This window comes from Dendrobates tinctorius, unplaced genomic scaffold (assembly GCF_039654945.1).
Source record: "Dendrobates tinctorius isolate UK_male_01 unplaced genomic scaffold, ASM3965494v1 ptg000125l, whole genome shotgun sequence".
NCBI classification, from domain to species: domain Eukaryota; kingdom Metazoa; phylum Chordata; class Amphibia; order Anura; family Dendrobatidae; genus Dendrobates; species Dendrobates tinctorius.
In genome coordinates, this window is record NW_027361793.1 from 141,506 (window position 1) to 160,900 (window position 19,395).

The following is a 19,395-nucleotide window of genomic DNA, read 5'->3' on the forward strand; positions in this document are numbered from 1 at the left end:
TAGTTTCAAGGCTTTACTCACAGTCTCGTGCACACAGATGCCCGCTTCGGTGCCGTGTCCTCCAGGTCAGGGGCTCAGCCAACTCCCAGGCAAGGTAAAGTACACCTTTCCAGCACTCCTCCAACATGTGCCTTCTCTGACCATCTCCACACTAGTGCCTAATCTGAAGTACTTGTAGTTGCGTATTAAACTCAAGTTCCTCCTTCTTGATGTTACTTAGAACTCTACTTGTACGGCAGACAGCTGTAGCCTGCTTCGGGGACTCCTTGCTATCATGTCCCGGCTCACCCACGTTGCTGTTGTGCCCCCAAGTCTTAGATGGGAATAAAGTGGTGACGACTGCTATTCCTCCGATTTCTGCTGCAGGAACATCAGTATCCATACAACATCGGGGACCGGACCCCGGCCATGCACTTCAAACTTGAGTAAGAGCTCTGCTCTGACCCTAGTCCTTAGTTCTCTTCTTCTCCTTACATTCCATACTAAACTGTCTTCCTTATGAAGAATCAGGCTTTCTATGGCATCTTTCCTGTGCCAGCAGCTCCAGGTCACAGGAGTCTGCTGCAGCACTTCCTTCACTCCATCCCTCTCAGGGGATCTTCTCTCACAGACTGACCCTTTCCTAATATTCTCCCGCTCTTGTGCAGTCTAAGCTCCACCCACCTCCCAGCACTCTTCGTATTCCAAGCAGGGAGCCACCAAGGTTGCTCTGCTACACTACTGGTGTGCGTGTGGGATGTGAGTGTTGGAGTGTTGTCAGGTGTCTTCACCTTACCTGGATAATGGGGTACCACACCTCAGGACGAGGTGCAGTACACCTCTGTGGCGACTGAACCCTCAGGGGCGCCACATACCCCCCGTTAAACACAGCACGTCCGCGGGCTGCAAGTGAAACAAAGATGTTAAATAAGGAACATACAAAATTTGTTTTAAAATGCATTTTAACAGGTAAGCAATTTTTAAACTAAACTTCCCAATATGAGAGGCACTGATTCTTAAACGTTGCAGAACAAGTTAACAGACTACCTATAATTTAACATTTTACTTAATTTAAAGTGCTATTGGCAGTAACCATTGCTAACAAGTTCACTGCCAGTTCAGGGCCTACTATCCCCGCTGCCACATATTTTCCTATATCATTCACATTTTCACATTCTGCTCTTTCTTCTAGACCCATAGGTGACAACCGCTGACTCCTGGTTCGTCACCTGAATTCAACATTTTTATTCAAAGCTTCACATTTTTATTAAAGATTACTTCTAGACTACTTTCTGCAAAACATCCATTTCTAAGACTGCAGCTAAACATTGCTACCACCATTTTCAAAAGGCACATTATAAAATACTTCACAGTAAGACAGCAAAAATTCTTGCAAGGGATGGACACCGCTCCCAGCCGGCATTTCTTGCAGTGTCTCTGTAGCTGAAGTAGAACTCAGGTCTGAGGTAGACCTTGTTGAAGACTGTTCATGTAAAACCAAGAAAAAGCACCTTAAGAGGCGCAAACTATTTACAGCAAAGTTTGTGGATCACTCCAAGTTCATGATCGCTCAGTTCAATAAAATGGGTGCCAAATGGGAGAACTGGGGAAACACAGAAAATGAGGGCACAACAGTGCCCATACCCTCCTGGGTAACAGTTCAGTTAGAAATGTACTTAGTGGTGGTCTTGTCGCTTGCGTGATGAAAGGCGAGAATAACGAATCTCTGGTAGGGGAAATCCATGATGCATGGTAATACCCATCAGCTGCTCAGGCTCCTCCGCCGAGATCAGAAGCCACCGGATGGGACGCGTCTGCTCCAGCTTTGCTCTTTTCAGCAGGGACTTCTTCCAATTCTCCATTGCGGGCAGCTTAGCGTCTTGGAATTGAGAACACAACTCCTCCATTTGTTCCATGCGAAGTATCGGCCTGTTGCACGCGGTGGACGGAAACATAGGGGTCAACCCGGTTGCAGGGGCGGCGGTTGTATCTGATGTTTCCCGGTGATGTCTTGGCTCTGTTGCAGGCACTGGACAGCAGCCGTGGCAGCGGTGGTTGCTGGAGCTGCCTGGTCAGGGTCTGCTGAGGTCTCCGGTGGGACCTGCGCGGCCACGCCAGGTCCAGGCAGGAACACGGTCCCTGCTTCACATTCAGCTCCCGGGTCCTCAGGTAACTCCTCCTGGCAGGCAGCGCCCAGCGGCGGCAGCAGTGGGGAGGTGGAGACAGGCGCTGCCGATGGCATAGCAGCGGCCGTGGGTTTCACAGGTGCTGCCTGGGGGAGAACTGGTGCGGCGGCGGAGGGTACCGGTGGTGGAGGTACGTTTCTGCAGGCCCCTCCTGGGTGCGCTGCTGGTCCAAGGTCTGCAGCGCTTCCTGCTTCAGCCGCAGACTGCGGTTCAGCATGGCGATTTCTTCCTCCAGCTGCTGACGGTCCATCACAGAAGCAGGGCCGGAGCCTTCGACTACTGCGCCGGGGAAGGCAAGATCCTCTTCCTCGCGCTCTTCAGGCCTCCGTCCTTCCATCATGGCGTCCTGGCGTTCTAGCTTCTCTCTGGGCTCCTTTCCTGCCACAGGGCTTTGCTCCTCCTTCCTGGGGCGGCGCCTTCTTCCTCATCCTCCATACCAAGCCAGTATATGAACCCCTATGGGGGTGGGCCATGTTGCTGTTGCATAGAAGTTCAGGCAGGGGAGGCCCAGGACAGTTCGCGCTCTTTTCTTAGGGCCACCCATGTTGTCACGCCCTTCACCGTGCCGGTGGCCATTTTGAGAGTCCATTTTACAGTCTATCATCTTGGTTGTTTTGCACCTTTTCAGCAATTTTAAGTCCAATAAATCTTCAGCACACAGGACCCGGTGGTACCGGGCTTCGTTATCCTGTTCATGACACCAAAAATTGACTCGCCCCCGGAGGCCGTGGGGTACTCTGTGCTGGGCCCGTTGATTACAATGGAGATGTCGCAGCTGCAGTGACCCGGTTCGTGGCCTCAGGCGGTCAATGTAAAAGGGGTAGAGTGATGGGAAAAAAGCTATTAAGATGATTCGTGATGCCACCTGTGGTTTCTGGTCAGTTTGACCAGCGCTGCAGGCTTGCTTCTCTGGGACAGATGTTGTGGTGCAGCAATGATGTTGAAGCTCCCCACAGGTGGAGCTGTAGTCCCAGGGCAGTGTAGATGAGATTGGCAAGTGGGGAGATGGTGTAAAGAAGTAGATGTAGCAGAGCCGGGTGTAAGGCGCAAGAATAAGTGGAGGACACAAGGGCATGTAGTTCCAAGGTTTTACTCACAGTCTCGTGCACACAGATGCCCGCTTCGGTGCCGTGTCCTCCAGGTCAGGGGCTCAGCCAACTCCCAGGCAAGGTAAAGTATACCTTTCCAGCATTCCTCCAACATGTGCCTTCTCTGACCATCTCCACACTAGCGCCTAATCTGAAGTACTTGTAGTTGCGTATTAAACTCAAGTTCCTCCTTCTTGATGTTACTTAGAACTCTACTTGTACGGCAGACAGCTGTAGCCTGCTTCGGGGACTCCTTGCTATCATGTCCCGGCTCACCCACGTTGCTGTTGTGCCCCCAAGTCTTAGATGGGAATAAAGTGGTGACGACTTCTATTCCTCCGATTTCTGCTGCCGGAACATCAGTATCCATACAACCTCGGGGACCGGACCTCGGCCATGCGCTTCAAACTTGAGTAAGAGCTTTGCTCTGACCCTAGTCCTTAGTTCTCTTTTCCTTACGTTCCGTACTAAACTATCTTCCTTCTGAAGAAACAGGCTTTCTATGGTTCTTTCCTGTGCCAGCAGCTCCAGGTCACAGGAGTCTGCTGCAGCACTTCCTTCACTCCATCCCTTTCAGGGGATCTTCTCTTACAGACTGACCCTTTCCTAATATTCTCCCGCTCTCTTGTGCAGTCTAAGCTCCACCCACCTCCCAGTACTCTTTGTGTTCCAAGCAGGGAGCCACCAAGGTTGCTCTGCTACACTACTGGTGTGCGTGTGGGATGTGAGTGTTGGAGTGTGGTCAGGTGTCTCCACCTTACCTGGATAGTGGGGTACCACACCTCAGGAGGAAGTGCAGTACCTCTGTGGCGACTGAACCCTCAGGGGCGCCACATATGTTCAGTAAATGCACTCAATACTTGGTTGGGGTTCCTTTGGCATCAATTACTGATATCAATGCAGTGTGGCATGGGGCGATCAGCCTGTGGCACTGCTGAGGTGTTATGGAAGCTTAGTTTGCTTTGAAAGCAACCTTCAGCTTATCTACGTTGTTGGGTCTGGTGTCTCTCATCTTCCTCTGCTTCCAGTTGAGAGCGATCAGACACCTAGCCGCAGTGAAAATGTGTAGTAATATTTTAGCTGACTTTTTCCGCATCCCTTTAGGAGTAAGATTTAACAGGTATATAGTCGGGTCCAGCCCCACTTCAGCATAAAGAACCTTAGAGATCAACAATCTCACTTCCCTCCAGAACACGACCAGAATATATGATACAATATACCCACATAAGAGCCACAACAATACAAGTCTGATATTGAGGGATTTAGTCTGTGAAGGAGGTCAGGCCTGTGATTCCAGATCATTAGTATCTTTTACTGATTTTCCTTGTAAAAGGTGCAAATAGAGGACTTAGTCGCCTTTTCCCAGCTGATAGGTCAGATTTTGGGTGAGCGCTCCCTTCCCAGAATAGAATCCCATTTGCACATGTAGAAATGTTTTTACTGTCGGCCTTCTTGGGAAGAACGCAGCATTTTATATATTTCTGATATTAAACCTTTAGTCGACGATCCTCTCCTGAAAATCTTCTCAATTTCAGCCGGTAGGGAGACACCCGAAGAACCAAAAAGGGGAAAGGCGAAGTGTTTAATCTGTAAGTACTGATAGAATTCTTTGTTAGTAATAGGAAACTTAGACTTGACGTCATCAAATGTAGCAAGCTCCAGAGTGCCCCGGTCTACCAAATCCACAAACCTAAACAAACCCGCAAAGGACTAAGGATGGGCCATTGCATGTTCCAGACTACTTGGCAACAAGGGTTGAAATATGAATGAAATCATAGGCAAGTTGGGGGAGGTTAAACTAAACGTCCACATAAAGGAGAGCCAGACCTCCCTTGTGAACCGAACAGGGCCCAATAGAGGCTCCGGGGTTACAATGGTCCTATTTGACCATAGTAGAGAGTTTGGATGAATTGGCGCCAACCACAATTTCTCTATTTCTGTCTCGTTGCCGAGATCTGAATCTGAGCATGCGCCGCCCCCTGCAGCCATTTTCCCGGAGGCCACCGCATCGCAGCATTGGATCTATGAGGGTTCCTCTGGGCTTTCACAAAAAGCCGGCGGAGCTACGCATGGGTACTCGGAGCATCCGCACCACTATGCCACACAGAGCATCCGCACCACTGTGCCGCCGCACCACAGAGCATCGCCACTGCACCTGTCCCAAAACACTGGCGGAGCCACCGGGAACCCTAGAGAACCACCACCGCACAAAACTTGGATGGGATTCTCCGGAGGCCACCGCACCAGCCTGGACCACCGAACAACCCCTGTGACCACTCCATCACCTGTGTCGATTTTCCCCTGGTAAGCTGAATTCGGAATGTAAGACGGACCCCCATTTGACACATTATTTTTTTCCCTATTTTCATTCTGAAAATTTGGGGTGCTTCTTATGGTCCGAAAAATACGGTAAATGATCCAATACATTGGGGGGCGGGACATTTACTGGGAGGGCCTCTGTTTTTGAAGTGTTCAACTTATACCCTGATAATTCCCTGTATTTCTTAAGATCTTCCATCAGGTTAGGCAGTGTAATATGAAAGTTGGTTAGGGTTAGCAGGACATCATCCGCAAATATGGAAATCTTAAACACCTTGTCCTGAACCTCTATCCCTGATATGTTTGGATTTTGCCTAATCATTGCCGCCAGAGGTTCTATACATAAAACATATAATAAAGGCGATAAAGGGCAGCCCTGGTGGGTCCCATTTGAAATTTTGAATGAAGGAGAAGTGTGAAAGGGAAGCTTAATAGAGGTTGAAGGAGAGCTGCACAAAGCTCCAATAGCTGTCAGAAAAGGGCCCGAAAAGCCAAAAACCTTCAGTGTCTCAAATAGAAAGGACCAATTAAGGCGATAAAATGCCTTTTGTGCATCTAAACTTAATATAAGAGACTGTAATTTTCTTTTATTAGCAACATCGATTAGGTCTATCGCCCTTCTACCATTATCTCCCCCCTGCCGGTTGGGGACAAAACCCACTTGATCCTTATCAATAAGTTGAGGAAGCCAGCAGTTCAATCTATTAGTCAATAAACGGGTGAATATTTTTAAATCAGAATTTAACAACGCTATTGTACGATAGTTTGAACAATCCAGAGGATATTGAGATAAGAACCAAATAAGAATGTGCTAGTGTATCCGTCATGGGGGAGCCCTCAAGAAAAGAATTAAAGAGTTTGACCATATAAGGAAAGAGCTCCTCCGCAAAGGTTTTATAATACAGATACGTCAGCCCATCTGGGCCCGGAGATTTACCTAAGGGGAGTTCCTTCAAGATATCCACCACCTCCTCCTGTGTCACACACTGATTGAGAGACGATAAGGCCTCTGAGGAGAGAACTGGAAGATTTTAATTTTGCTAAAATTTGATGCAATGCCTCAATTCCATCAAGCTTAATTATGGAGAAAGTATCTTGTAAATTATATAGTTTGCTATAAAAATTATAGAATAGTTCCGAGATTACAGTTGGGTTATAATATATCATGCCATCCACGCCTCTCAAGGCCTGGGGGTGAGAATTCAAGGTTCTGTCCTTCAATAATCTAGCCAAAAGTGGTGAGCTTTGTTTCCTTTTTCATATTTTTGTTTAGTATAAAGAAGTTTTTCAACTTTAAGCAATTATAGGTCTTTTAATTTGTGTTTAAGCATCACAACCTTATTTAAGGTCCTCACTGAGGGTGAGGCCGGCAACTTGCGCTGCTCTCTCGATAATTGAGAAGTTAATTTATCAAATTTGGCCTTAGCGTTTCTTTTTAATCTGAAACGTTCCTTAATACAACACCCCCTCATGACAGCTTTATGAGCTTACCACAGAAATGAAGGGGAAGAAACAAAGCCCTCATTCAGGTGGAAAAAATCAGTGAGATGGTTCAATAAAGTCTTCCGAATTGTCGGGTCCTTTATTAAAAACTCATGCAACCGTCAGTAGCACGCCCTGGAAATCGGTTGAGTGGATTTAAGGTCCAGTACCACTGGGGCATAATCGGACCAGTCATGCGATCCATCTCCGCCTTTACCATCATTCTAAGGGTCAGAATATTTGCAAAAAAAATCAAATACTAGAATGGCTGAGGACTTTGCCACACACTTCAAAAATAATACATAGACACAAAAAATTAAGAAGAGACAAATAGACCTATATAAAATATCACTCTTTATTAATTACATGATTTAAAACACCAATAAGTACATACAAGTACAGAAAAATGGCAGAAATGAATAGTGTGGATTCTGGGACAATGGTGAAAGCAACACCAAGACCCTCTCAGAGGATATATATCAAGTGGATGGGCGACCCATGGAAATCACAATATTTTACATAAAGTGCTACTGCCTAAGTTATTACGTGACCACTTATCCAGAGCTCATACCAAAAGTCCAATTGATAATTTAAGTGAAAAATACACATAATCCAAATCAAAAGCCTCAGTATAAGTAATAATTTTTGGACACTATATGGTACTTATGGAGAGTGCTGACAGCTAAGCAATCACAAAAGTTATATCCTTAACAAAAGGGTTTCTTACCCATAGTCTCCACAGGGTCAGGTGCTGGCAGCCCCAATCACTCCACTAAGACAGGCCCGACCAAAATGACTAACGACCTATTTACAGCCAAAGCTAATGGACAATACTCTATACGCCTCTTTCTAGACCTGTCCTCTGCTTTCGACACAGTTGACCACTGCCTCTTACTGCAGATCCTCTCCTCCTTTGGCATCAAAGACCTCACCCTACCCTGGATCTTCTCATACCTTTCCAACTGCACATTCAGCGTCTCCCACTCCCACACTACCTCCTCATCCACCCTCTCTCTGTTTGAGTCCCCAAGGCTCTGTTCTAGGACCCCTACTCTTCTCAATCTATACATTTGGCTTGGGGAACTCATAAAGTCCCATGGATTCCAGTACCTTTATGCTAATGACACTCAGATCTACCTCTCTGGCGCAGATGTCACCTCTCTGCTGTCCAGAATCCCGGAGTGTCTATCAGCCATATCCTCCTCCTCTCGCCTCCTCAAACTCAATGTGGATAAATCTGAACTCATCATCTTTCCTCCATCTCACAGATCTTCCTTACCTGACCTATCTATCACAATTAACGACATCACGCTTTCCCCCGTACCGGAAGTACGCTGCCTCGGAGTAACCCTTCACTCTGCCCCGTCCTTCAAACCGCACATCCAAGCTCTTTCCATCTCCTGTCGCCTCCAGCTCAAAAATATTTCCAGAATCCGTCCTTTCCTCAACCTTCAGTCCACTAAAATGCTTGTGCATGCCCTCGTCATCTCCCGCCTCGGCTACTGCAACCTCATTTTCTGTGGCCTCCCTGCTAACATCCTTGCACCTCTCCAATACATCCTTAACTCTGCTGCCCAACTAATATAGCTTCTCCTCGTTACTCCTCTGCTTCTCCCCTCTGCAAATCTCTTCACTGGCTCCCATTCCCTCAGCGTATCCAGTTCAAATTACTAATACTGACCTACAAGGCCATCTATAACCTGTCTCCTCCATATATCTCTGAACTAATCTCCCGATATGTTCCCTCACATAATCTCCGATCCTCCCAAGACCTCCTTCTCTCCTCCACACTTATTCGCTCTTCACCCAACCACCTCCAAGATTTCTCCTGAATATCCCTCATCCTCTGGAATTCTTTACACCAACACGTCCGACTATCAACCACATTCGGATCCTTCAGATGGAACCTGAAAACTCACCTCTTCAGGAAAGCTTACAGCCTGAAATGACCCCGCTGCCTCCTCACCACTACTGGAGCTACCGCCTCACCAACACTGGAGCTGCTGCAACCCCCCAACCTACTGTCTCCTTCCCCACCATCCTGTAGAATGTGAGCCCGCAAGGGCAGGGTCATTTCCCCGCTGTATCAGTCTGTGATTGTTAATTTGTTTACTGTAAGTGATATCTGTAATTTGTATGTAACACCTTCTCATGTACAGCACCATGGAATCAATGGTGCTATATACATAAATAATAATAAAAATAATGGGTGTGATGAGGGGGAGAATAGAAGGAAAAGGTCCTGTCTCTGGGATGGTCTATTCTCCACAGGTCAAACAAGAAGTTAGTCCTAATTAATTTTCTAAAGTCTCTCGCCAGTTTGATCAGGTTTTGTGATAGAGGTTTATTATTTATAGAGAGTCTGGCAAACTATTCTGAGAAAGTGATATTAAAATCGCCACCCACCAGCAAAGCTGCTGCCAGAAGTTTTTGATTTAAGGAAAAACCCTTTCTCAGAAATTTAATCTGACCTGAGTTCAGGCTCGGACTGGGATGCCTATGGCCCACCAGGGGAATTGACTCTAGGGGCCCACCCTATGGCTACCATAAACGGTTTTATTACGTGTTCATTTTTTGGCCTCTCCCACTAAAACGTGTGCCTTTTAGCAAGTTGTACAGTTTGCAAAAGAGCAAAAGAGAACGCTCTCAGCCTCCTATATATCGTACAGACCACACTCTCATCCTCCTATATATCGTACAAACCACACTCTCAGGCTCCTATCTATTGTACAGACTGTACTCTTGGCATCCTAGATCACATAAAGACCACACTCTCGGTCTCCTATAACAGATACTTTCTTTAAGAGGCTGAGAATGTGGTATGTACAGTATATAGGATGCCGATATTGTGGTATATAAGGCATATTGGCCTTGTATATGACCTGCAGGCTGTCGGCCTCCTATTAGGCTTCCTATGAGACATACAGTCGGCCTCCTATTAGGCCTCCTATAGGACATACAAAGTTTCATCCTATTAGGCCCCCTATAAGACATACTGAGTGTTGGCCTCCTATTAGGCCCCCTATAAGACATACAGAGTATTGACCTCTTAGATACTGTACAGACCGCACTCTCTGCCTATGTATGGCATACAGGAGGATGATAGTGCGGTCTGTACGGTAGGTTTACAGACCTCATATGACATATTAGGCCATATAAGAGTGTGGTGTGTGTGTGTGTATGTTATATAGAAGGCACTGGCAGAAATTGTGATCTGTGATGCTGCATCATGTCATGTGTATGAGCAGGGCCGGTTTTAGGTAAAGTGGGGTCCTAGGCAAAGTTTAAAATGGGGCCCCAAATGCTAACATATTGCACATCACACAGAAGCATTTCGATTGTATTCACATGCGCTGAGTTCAGGACACTAAATGAGTGTGACAATATTGAAGTCGTTCAACACTTTTTTCCTGGCCTCTCTCCACCGTCTGAGAAAGAATGATGGAGACAGAACAATCACTAATGGATCAATCTGTCCCCATACAGCATCATGTAATCAGCAGCACATCTACAGTATACACCCCATAGTCCTCAATATAATATAATGTGCCCCACAGTCCTCCATATAGTATAATACACTCCTCAGTCCTCCATATAGTATAATATAGTATAATATAATGTATTATACTATATGGAGGACTGAGGAGTGTATTATACTATATGGAGGACTATGGGGAGTGTAATACACTCCTCAGTCCTCCATATAGTATAATACACTCCCCATAGTCCTCCATATAGTATAATGCATGCCTCATAGCCCTCCATATATTAAAATACACTCAGTCCTCGATAGAATATAATACACTCATCCATATATTAAAATACACTGCTCAGTCCTCCATATAGTATAATGCACTCCGGATACCCGCCTAAAGAGAACAAAAAGAAGTATGGCTACTAAACTTTTATGAGATAATATAGGGATGAGCCTGCACCGGCTAATACTTTTAAAGGAACTTAAACAGCTTTAAGAAGAAAATTTTTGCACTATTTAGAAGAGAAAAAGTGGAAGACATTATAAAAAGTTCTGTCTGAGAAATCAGCGGAGACCTGTTATTCCCCTCTTTCCTACCCTGCCACTCAGACGTTCCTTCTTTCTTTTCTGGGTCCAAACCGAAGGTGGAGGTGGACCCGCAGATAGGGATATCCCAATCTGAAATCTTGGGGACCTGTAGTTCTAATTTCTCATAAAAGGATGGTAGCTCTTCCAGAGAGAGTAGAGTCGCCGAAACACCCTCTCTCCGGGCTGTTATAGCAAAGGGGAACCCACACCTATAGGGAATTCTGAGATCCTTCAGGATGGACAGCAATGGCCAGAGGAGTCTCCTCTTTTGCAAAGTTATATGAAACAAAGTCTGGGAATAATTGAATGGCAGTGTACTGGTACATAATTTCCTTCAGGGACTTGGCCTTCCTCATAATCCTCTCTTTAATTTCAAAATCATGTAGACAGCAAATTATGTCTATTGGAAAAGGTGAAGATCCCTTAGGCAGTAAGGCCCAGTGAGCCTGATCGAATTTAAGGGGAGTGGAGACTGGACCGCCCAAGATGGAGGTGAAGATTTCTTGCAGAAATAGCTTAACGTTTTCCTGGTCATTTGATTCTGGGACTCCTTTCACTCTGATATAACATCTCCTACCCTTGTTATCCAAGTCCTCTAATTGAACCTGCAGGTATCTGTCCATTTTCTGCTGCATAGTAGATGTCTGGTGCAAATAAGCCATATGGGATCTGGATACATCATGCTCTCTGTTCTGCCCATTCTGTGCAGCAAGATATTTTAAGTGCTGTCCCAGCTATGACCATTAGGTGTCATAGTTGCCCTTCTCCTTTTTATTCATGCATTTGGAATCTTCTGTTCCCCCAAATGGTTAACTGTTCAGAACTGCCCCTACTTCCTGCCCTGGTCAACAACATGTAACCATTTTCAGCCATCTTCTGAGTAGCTCACACCTGCTCAGCTCCCTGCAAACCACTGCTTATAACAAGTGGATTCCAGTAAGGTTTAATGCATTTATGTAAACTATGCTATGCATCTGTGTTAATGCAGCCCCCAATGATATTTTCAATGCATGTTCAGCTTCTGTAATGTTATTTCACTGCATGTTTGTTATATGCATCCTCTGGATATGCATCCTCTGTTCAGTCAGTGCAAAGCTGGCAGACATTACTTGTTTTAGACATCTTTCTCTTTGCTGCTGTGTATGTTATATTGCTCAGCTTTAATATAATGTATGATAACAGCATCCTGTATCATTGCTACTGTTGTGATAGTACATTGTATTGCTGTGATTACCTGCCAGTATTTGTGTATTGTATATTATCTACCAGTACTGACATGATGTGTTATCTGTCTCTTACAGTTTTTACCTGAATCATCCACATTGTGTTCAACAATATCTGAATCATCCATATCTGTGTTCAACAATCTCTGATATCATCTACAACTTTGTACAACAACCACTGATCTCATCTACTACTGTGTTCTACTATACCATCTGTTATCATCTCCCATTGTTGTCTATATCATCCCAATAAATATAGACTTAAGCACCCATACAGTTTTGTTTCTAGGAGTGGATGAAAGGTTAAGCCGTATGCTGGAATCCACACAGTGTCATACGTGGAAGAAGGCAGAACAGTAAAAATGGACCTCTGGTTGCATGTGGTGGTTACCCAGGCTATACGGGACCGCTATCACCCAAACTGCTCCGCATATGGATATTACAGCAGCCACCATACAGCCACAGGGATAAGAGCCCAGAGCTCAGTAAAAACAACTGCCGGTCGCAGGCGGTGGTTACACAGGCTGCACGGAGGCGTTATCACCCAAACTGCTCCACATATGGGTATTACAGCAGCTGAAATACAGCCGAAGGGAATAAGAGCCCAGGGCTCAGTAAAGGACCGCTGGTCGCATGCTGTGATTGCATAGACTGTACGGGACCGCTAACATCCACACTGCTCCGCATATGGGTACCACAGCAGCCACCATACAGCCGCAGAATGCTACTGCAGCCCACCAAGAAGTGCAACATCTTTCCCGCCATGCGGAAGCCCACCGCGCATAGACTGTTTTCCCCCAATATACTCAACAGTATGGAGCTAAACTCACAATGTCTTGAAACAGCACATCCTCACTCAAAACGAGGTCATGAGCAAGTTACAGTAGGTTGTCAATAGCAGAGCTCGCTGCTGTTGCTCATGCCGAGGCCGAAGCGGCCAAAGCAAGATCCTCCTTCGCCAAACGAGAGATGCATCTAAAGCTGAGACAAGCAGAGCACAAAGCAGAAACTACACGCTTACAAGCCGAAACCATTGTATGCTTGCAGGCAGAGCATGAGATGAAGAGTGCTCGCCTGCGAGCATCTCTAGAAAGACTTATGACAGACAAAGAGATCGCAGCTGTGATAGCTAAAGCAGAGTACTTGGAAGCTGTGAAGGATCCTGATGATGAGAGACACAGCAACATTCTCGGACCAGATCTAGAGCAGCAAGATCCAGCGCAGCGCGTCGCAGAGTACGTCCATCAACATTCCTTTGTGGATGACAGCCCTGACGCATCATATCGATCAGCCCATGCCGATTACCAGCAATCCAAATCCGAACCTCACTACAATAGGCGAGGAGACATCCAGCACAGAGATGTCGACCACAGCTACCGTTCCACTGAAAAGAAGGTATAGCTCCCATCCCACCTTAAAGAGACACCTTCACTGACAAGGTACCGCACAGACTATCCTGAGTCAGATACACCACACACTAGACATAACTATAACACACCGGCTCATGCCAGCACTGATGGAGCCACCATGGACTTTGCAAAGTTCTTTGCCTGCCGAGAACTGGTTACAAAAGGACTTGTAAAGTTCACTGACAAACCCGAGAACTATCGGTCATGGTGAGCCTCGTTCCGGAATGCCATTCATGGTCTGGACCTTTCTTGTAGTGAGGAGTTAGATCTCCTGGTAAAGTGGCTCAGAAATGAGTCAGTCGAGCATGCCAAAAGACTGAGAGACATTAATGTAAAGCATCCTCACACAGTAAAGTGTGGGAAAGACTTGATGAATGCTATGGGACAGTAGAAGTCATAGAGAATGCTTTATATAAAAGAATTGATAATTTTCCTAAGCTAGAACCTAAAGGTTATCTAAAGCTTAGAGAACTGAATGATTTATTGAATGAGTTACAAGTTGACCAGGAGGAAGGAGACTTGCCCGGGTTGGCATTCTTGGACACCGCTAAGGGTGTCAATCCAATAGCACAGAAACTTCCTTACAACCTACAAGAAAAGTGGATTACATGTGGTTCACAGTATAAACAAAATCATAATGCATCATTCCCTCCTTTCACTGTATTTGTTGATTTTGTCACCAAACAATCTAGGATCAGAAATAACTCTAGTTTTGACTTTACTCTGTCATGCTCCAGTGCCCCTGGTGTCAAACCCAGTAAGACACCCGTGGCAGTCCACAAAACTAACATTGTTTCCACAGGCCCTCCTCACAAGGTGAATAAACCCCCTCCAGATGAGAGCAAGCCTCAGGATGTCAGTAAACATTGTCCTCTACACAAGTAACCACATCCTCTACTGAAATGCAGAGCCTTCAGGGAGAAGTCTTTGGAGGATCACAAAGGTTTCCTCAAGGAGAACAATATCTGCTTCAAATGTTGTGCCACAACCTCACACTTCGCCAGGAACTGTGAAGCTAGCGTGAAATGTGCAGAATGCAGCAGCATGGATCACAATACAGCCTTGCACCCTGGATCACTTCCACAAGCGTTGTCGCAAGCAGAGGAGTAAGATGGGAAGCAGCAGGACACTGATGAAGACACCCCTGTGGTCAGCTCTCAATGTACGGAGATCATAGGAGGAAGGTCCTGTTCAAAAATCTGTCTTGTTCGAGTCTATCCTGCAGGCCGCAAGAATAAAGCCTTCAAGATTTATGCAATATTGGATGACCAAAGTAACAGGTCTCTAGCCTGGTCCATCTTCTTTGACAATTTTAGCATCGTAGGCCCTGGTTCTCCCTACACCCTGAGGACGTGTTCAGGTACCGTTGAGACGGCAGGGAGAAAAGCAACTGGATACAAAGTGGAGTCCATAGATGGCCAAACCTGCCTATCGTTACCAACCACGTATACAAAAACTCCGTGAGCACAACTATGGGGTGGTGCTAAGGTTAGGTTCCCGAACCATATGTAAATTAAGTATAAACCTAGTACTCAACTTAGATGCGTTAAAAAACGAATTTATTGTAGCACACGTAGAAACGTTTTTTCGTGTGCTAAAATAAATTTTTCACGCATCTAAGTTGAGTCCTAGGTTTATACTTAATTTATCGTTACCGACCATCCTGGAGTGCAACCAGATTCCTGACAACAGTTCAGAAATACCTTCACGGGAGGTGGTGACTCATCAACCCAATCGAAAGCGTATAGCCCACCTGATACCTGAGATGGATCCAGGAACCCCAATAGCTCTACTCCTGGGAAGAGATATACTACGAGTCCACAAGACTAGAGAATGTATAAACGGCTCTGGGAATGCTCCGTTTGCACAGAGGCTCGACCTTGGATGGGTCATCATAGGAAACGTCTGATTAGGAGGAGCACCCAAGCTAGCCTCAGTCAACAGTATGCTTACCAGCACACTAGAAAATGGACGTCCATCTCTCTTCCGGCCATGTTACAATAGTCTGCTGGTAAAGGAATTGTCAAACAGCACTCCACTACCTTACCCTTTCTCAGCACCTACCAATGAAGACCACGCCTGTGAAGGTGAACAAGACCACGTGGGATGTACAGTCTTCCACAGGACAAAGGAAGACAACAAGGTAGCGATGTCCATAGAAGATAGGATGGTCCTGGACATCCTTGATAGACAAATAGTCAAAGACGAATCGAACAGTTGGGTCGCACCTTTACCATTTTGGCCTCAGAGAAGGCACCTACCCAACAACAGGGAACTGGTCTACAGCCAATTCATCTCCCTCAGGCACAAGCTTCAGAAGTCACCTGAGACGAAGAAGCACTTCTTTACCTTCATGGGGAAGATATTCCAAAACAACCACGCAGAGATTGCACCTGCACTTCGGCCCTCAGAGGAGTGTTGGTACCTGCCCATCTTCGGAGTATACCATCCTAAGAAGTCAGGTCAGATACGAGTGGTATTCGACTCAAGCACCAGATGTGAAGATGTTTCGTTGAATGATGTCCTACTGTCAGGCCCAGACCTCAACAACAGACTTCTGGAAGTACTACTCTCTTTCCGCAGGGATGCAGTGGCATTTATGGCTGACATACAATAGATGTTTCATTGTTTTCTCGTCAAAGAGGAACACAGAAACTACTTGAGGTTCTTCTGGTACTGTGACAACAATCCAGATAAATGAGAAAATGGAAAACGGTCTTAGGAGCGCAGGAAAGATACTCAGACAAGAGATGGGTTTAAACCACAATGCGTTTCGACGAAGGATCCGTCTTCATCAGGTGGAAGAATCCAGATAAAGACATCACAGAATACTGGATGAGGGAGCACATCTTCGTAAACAGCCCTTCCCCTGTGTACCAGTCTCCTCCATAGTGAACACTGTGTGGGTTATCTTTTTTAAACAGCAGACAGCAAGGCAGCAACACTAACCTGCCCAGATCTTGAAACAAATGCAGTACATGGTGCAGCCAGCCTATATAGCAAGATATCAGCAACACAGGTGCAAAATACCAGATCAACAGCCACTTTCCACCTACCCAATCCTGGAGGGGGTGACTGCCCAGTATACAATTGCCCAATAGAGGCCCGCATAGGGCGTTGTTCACACAAAGGTACCACACAGTGTCTGGTTCGCAGCTTATTAGTCACGACCCTACTTTTCGATTAGGCGGGCTGGCCAGCACACTCTCAATGCATTGCCTTGTGAGCACCCCTCATGCGAGACCAGACGTGTTGCTGACATCTTGCTATATGGGCTGGCTGCACCCTGTAGTGCATTTGTTTCAAGATCTGGGCAGGTAAGTATTGCTGCCTTTTTGTCTGCTGTTTAAAAATGAATTTTTGGAGACCTTGAGTCTTCTTTAGTGACTTTGCTATTTAGTTTAGTGTAGGGACCCGTAAGCGTGGGGACCTTTGGCGCAGGTTATGGGCACACGTATTTTGGCCAAAATATCAACTAATACCTCACTATTTTTGAATTTTTTGCACTATATTTTTCGGGTTGCAGCCAAGCCCAGACACGATAGTACAAGGTACTATCACAACAGTAGCAATGATACAGGGTGCTGTTATATCGGTAGCATGCATTATATAGAATCTGAGCAATATAGCATACACAGCAGTAAAAGAGAGAGAAATCTAAAACAACTAATGGCTGCCAGCTTTGCACTCACTGACAAGAGGATGCATATAACTATCATGCAGTGAAATAGCATTACAGAAGCTGAACATGCATTGCAAACATCATGGGGGGTTGCATTATGGCTGCTAACACAGATGCATAATATATAATTGCATTAACCTTACCGGAATCCACTTGTTATAAGCAGTGGTTTTGCAAAGAGCTGAGCACATGTGAGCTACTCAGAAGAATGGCTGAAAATGGTTACATGTTGTTGACCAGGGAAGGAAGAAGGGAGGTTCTGCACAGTTAACCATTTAGTGAAGCAGAAGATTCCAAACACATGAATAAGAAAGAGAAGGGCAACTATGACATCTACTGGCGATAGCTGGAACAGCACTTAAAAATATCTTGCTGCACAGAATGGGCAGAACAGGGGCCGTGTGCGGGAACCTGGGGCTTTTGGCAGGAAGACAGGAGGTGCGGCAGGGGAAGGTTAGCTCCCTCCCTGCAGGTGATTCAACAGACTGTAGCCGACGCTTGAGTGCGTACTTCCCAGCATCCAGCCACATTACTCGTGACCACTTACCGTGGCCGGACGCCGACCCTACGTGACCGCAAGCAGGAAACGCTGACTGTACTATGCAACTCTTGACTGCTGACTGCGTAGGGTGCACAGCTCCTGTCAGAGACTTCAACTCTACAGCCACGGCTGCGGTCTTGTTCCCAGAACTCTCCGCCTCATTCACTGAAACAACAGCCACTGGTACCCGGACATACAGCGGCTCACCAAAGTTTCCTGAATTCCTTGCAGCCGCTAAGAGACAGTGCCATCTGCGGCGCCATCGTGGGATCTTACAATCACCTCCCTCCGGACAACAGAGTCGGATAAGTTAAACCCTATGTTTTTTCCCTTTCCCGCAGTTAGCAACTCTTTCTGTTTTCATCATTGTTGACAGCTAAGAGAGGCTGTCACCACATTATACTGGACTTCCCAATATTTTCCCGCGCAATACATCTGTGCATCTTGTATATAAAAACTCCCTGCGTGGAGAAAACATTATCTTTTTCTCTTTATTTATAAAAAACACCTGTTGACACTTGCTGTGCCTCCTGCTCGTCACTGCATCCTACGCACCTGCTAGTAACCTGCATAGAGACTGAGTAATAACTCAAAATACTGAATGTAGTGATTCCCAAAGTGATGAGGGTAAATCATTCAAAATACTAAATGCAAAGGAAAACAATATAATGGAATTACCACCGATCAAGTATTAAAGTTATTGAACAAGAAAAATAACCCATGATGACAAATATCAACATATAAATATTAGCTTAAAGTGCAAAGTGCCAGATAACATATAACGGCTACATGAACAAAATACTACTATCCCTGTAAAAATATGACCATTTGAATATGACTAAGATGGATACCAGGAGGACAATGTATGTCTCTTACAAGCCCCTGATAGGAAATAAGACTTGTCCTAGAGATATACCAACCTAATATGTAATCATAAAGAGTGACATGGAGACATACATTCACATAATGGTAAACCCGATATGGAGACTTAACCCAACGTATGTTGCTATGAAATGTAGCTTTGTCAGGGTGGTCGCTAGTGATAAGTAGTGATGAGCGAACGTGCTCGCCACTACTCGTTACTCGCTCCAGTATCACAGTACTCGGTGTACTCGGCGAGCACCAAGCATTTTCGGGATTACTCGGTGGGAACTCGGGTCTCCACCCATCATTTTTGGCGGTCTTTAGAGATCCATTCACCCTGCAGGGATTGTCTGCCAGGCACTGTAATGCCGCAGCCATCTTTGTTGTGGTCTTGCAGTGATTGGCTGGCCACACAGTATCATCAGGGGTATAAGAGATCAGACGCTGCCCTGCTCGGCGCATTCACCTCCGGATTGAGATTATGGAGATCTTCTGCCGAGATAGGGTCAGATTTGGGGATTTATTAGTCAGTGTGGGGTCTATCATCCTAAAGTACTCA